Genomic DNA, 3918 nt, shown 5'->3' on the forward strand with positions numbered 1-3918 from the left:
TATTAATAATTATTTTAAATAGTAAGTGTAAACTAAGATTATCTTGGGCAATCTAGGATATAGTGTTAAGTCTGAAACTGGGCAGAGTTTGAGATATTACCCTACCTGCAGGTTAACAAGTTATATTTTTATATATTAAATTATATATTTATATATTTAACTATATATATGTATGTAGTTATAGTTACATAATTATATACATACTAATTGGTAGAAACACAAGATCTCTGGCTGGATCAGAAAGTAGATCTCTTATTTCCTCATAGAGCATCTTGTGTCAGTTCCCCACATGAGAGCTCTGGGAGAACCAGGTGGACCTGCACGGTTACCACAGGAGAGGAACACATTGTGAAACTCACAACTTATATAGCATATGGGCAGCTAGCATGTCTTCCCATCCTCCTCTCTGGGAAGAGAAAGAGACAGAGTGGGGGCCAAGGGGGCTTGCTCTGGAATGTAAACAAATGATCTCTGAGGAGGGGAAGGTTTCTACCTCATTACCTTCACCACCCTGGAATGTAAACAAATAGCTCCAGGGAGACAGATTTCTCTAACTCTCTGGAGGGCTCTATATTTAGGGTTGCTGTTCAATCATCCTTTAATCCAGGTGCCAGTGCTCTTTGCTCAGAAACATTACAATATTCACGGAACATTTTCTAACAACAATTATGTTGCCCTAGTTGAATATTACTGGTGTGCGTGACTATCTTTTCAAAACCAGGCAGTTAAGGTTAAATGCTGGGTTTTCAGTGCGACCTAATGCTTTCCTAAACTTCTAGGATAGCCTGTTTGGTGTCATTTTTATGTGCGTTCATATTTGAATTACACATCCAGAGTTTATCCGGTTGAATTGCCCCCAAAGAATTCTGGGATGAGAAATATAGACATTAGCTCCATTTTGAGTTGCAAACTACAGAAATCTAACTAAGCTAGCTTGGGGAGAAAAGGAGAATTTACTATAAGGCCACTGGATGTCTCAGAAAACTCAAGGGAAGGAAGAGCTGAACTAAGGGATTCTGACTCTGACTCGTTTCCTAGTTCTCTCTGTATCTCTGCCTCATTCTTCTCTCTCATTGCAGACGACCTTTCTGCGCATCTCTGTCCATACGGTTTCATATGTAAAATATAGGGTGTTTTTGTTTCAAAATCCTAACAGAGATCTTAACTGATCATTTACATATCTCCTTGTCTTAGACTGTGGTTGCAAGAAATAGAGACACCATTGAGTTACTCTGAGACACTCATGTAGTAACAAAAGAGACCCACAGGGGGTCTTAAGGAAGACTTGTGGATTCCCAAATAAGTAGGATTCAACACTGAGTTAGAATCTAGAATTAAGTGAACTTTTGTCCACAAAAGTAAGATTTTGTTGATCTTTGCCTTTATCATGATTTAGAAACTCACCCTGCTATCGGAACTGCTACTATGCTAGCCAGCAATAGCTACATTACTACTAGGCAGTGTTCATGAAAAGCATGCCCTCCCTTGGGCACCCTTGGCCTTCCTCCACATGCTTCTCAGTTTCTGTTTCTGGTAAGAACTTTCAAGTCTCCTTTCAGTGGCATGTTTAGAATTTCTGTTTAGATGGGACTTAAGGGTAACAATCAGGTTTGAAGAGAGGCTTTAAAATGGAGTTTTCATTATTAAGAAAAGGTCCATTTTAAGAAATTGAGGTTAGAGTGATAAAGATTATGGAGTAGGGTGAAGCTCTTTCTAACACTAGCTGTCAGAGGTAGAAATGATCAAATTTCCAAAAGAGAGAATAGAAAGTGACTGTCATCTTTGTTGGGGTAGACCTTTTGCACTGCCCTAAAGTCATGTGCTCTCCTTGGCTTAATCAGGGGTGTCAAGGAAGGCATGGCCATGTGTCATGGTCCATAGAAAGAGCTGTTTGGACCATATCACCTAAGGCTCATGTATCATCACCACCAGTGTTCCTCTGATTAAAGCAAAGGTAAGCTAACCCGCAAGAGTACCAAGTCATTGACTGGAGCCCAAGGTTTGGAGGGTGGGCAACCTTGGGTAAGTTATTTCCTCTCTTTTAGCTTTAATTTTCTTGCCTTTAAAATGGGGATAATGTCCCTAATTGAGAACTGTAGTGACAAAATAGTGACAATCAAATGAGACAGTGGAGATAGAATTTTGTGATTGGTAAAGCTGTATAAAAGTAAGAAGTTAACATCTATAATGCTGTAAAAATTTTATTAAAAAGATTTCATTTATTTATTTGACAGAGAGTGTGTACAAGTAGGGGGAGCGGCAAGCAGAGGGAGAGGGAGAAGCAGACTCCCCACTGAGCGGGAGGCCTGATGTGGGAGACATAGGGCTCACTCCCAGGACCCAAGGAACATGACCTGAACCAAAGGCAGATGCTTAACTGACTAAGCCACCCAGGCACCCCAGTAATGCTGTAAAACATTTAAAAGACTTGGGTAATATTAATAATTAAATGGCTGACAATTCCTGAATGCTTCTGCTTTAAAAGCTTTATACGTATTATTTTAATTAATCATCATAATTACTCTATGGGACATGTATTATTATTGTTCCTATTTTCAGATGACAAATCTAATACATACAGAGATTGAGTAACTTGTTCAAGGTCGTACAGCCAGTAGCTAAAGCTAGGATATAAACCCAGATGATCTAGCTCCAAAACAAGTATTCTGTTCTACCTAAGTCTACAATATTGTATTTATTTATTTATTTATCTATTTATTTTATTTTTAATAATTTTTATTTTGTTATATTAGTCACCATACAGTACATCCCCAGTTTTTGATGAAATGTTCCATGACTCCTTATTTGCATATAACACCCAGTGCACCATGCAATATGTGCCCTCCTTAATACCCATCACCGGCCTAGCCCATCATCCACCCCCCTCCCCTCTGAAGCCCTCAGTTTGTTTCCTAGAGTCCCTAGTCTCTCGTGGTTCATTCCCCCTTCTGTTTACCCCCCCTTCATTCTTCCCTTCCTTCTCCTACCAATCCCTATTTCTTATGTTCCATAAATGAGTGAAACCATTTGATAATTGTCTTTCTCTGCTTGACTTATTTCACTTAGCATTATCTCCTCCAGTGCCGTCCATGTTGCTGCAAATGTTGCGTAATCGTTCTCTCCGATGGCTGAATAATATTCCATTGTATATATGGACCACATCTTCTTAATCCAGTCATCTGTTGAAGGGCATCTTGGCTCCTTCCACAATTTAGCTATTGTGGACAATGCTGCTATGAACATTGGGGTCCATATGGCCCTTCTCTTCACTACATCTGTATCTTTGGGGTAAATACCCAGTAGTGCAATGGCTGGATCATAGGGTAGCTCAATTTTTAACTTTTTAAATGACTTCCACACTGTTTTCCAAAGCGCCTGTACCAATTTGCATTCCCACCAACAGTGTAAGAGGAATCCCCTTTCTCCACAACCTCTCCAACATTTCTTGCTTCCTTCTTTGTCAATTTTTGCCATTCTAACTGGTATAAGGTGGTATCTCAAGGTGGTTTTGATTTGAATTTCCCTGATGGCTAATGATTTTGAACATTTTTTCATGTGTCTGTTAGCCATTTGTATGTCTTCATTGGAAAAGTGTCTGTTCATATCTTCTGCTCATTTTTTGATTTGATTATTTGTTTCCCATGTATTGAGTTTGAGAAGCTCTTTGTAGATCTTGGATACTAGTCTTTTATCTGTAGTGTCATTTGAAAATATCTTCTTCCATTCTGTGGGCTGCCTCTTAGTTTTTTTGATGGTTTCCTTGGCTGTGCAGAAGCTTTTTATCTTGATGAAGCCCCACAAGTTCATTTTTTCTTTTGTTTCTCTTGCCTTTGGAAATATGTCATGAAAAAAGTTGCTGTGGCCGATGGCAAAGAGGTTGCTGCCTATATTCTCCTCTAGGATTTTGATGGATTCCTG

Source organism: Ailuropoda melanoleuca, chromosome 19 (genome assembly GCF_002007445.2).
Source record: "Ailuropoda melanoleuca isolate Jingjing chromosome 19, ASM200744v2, whole genome shotgun sequence".
Taxonomy (NCBI): domain Eukaryota; kingdom Metazoa; phylum Chordata; class Mammalia; order Carnivora; family Ursidae; genus Ailuropoda; species Ailuropoda melanoleuca.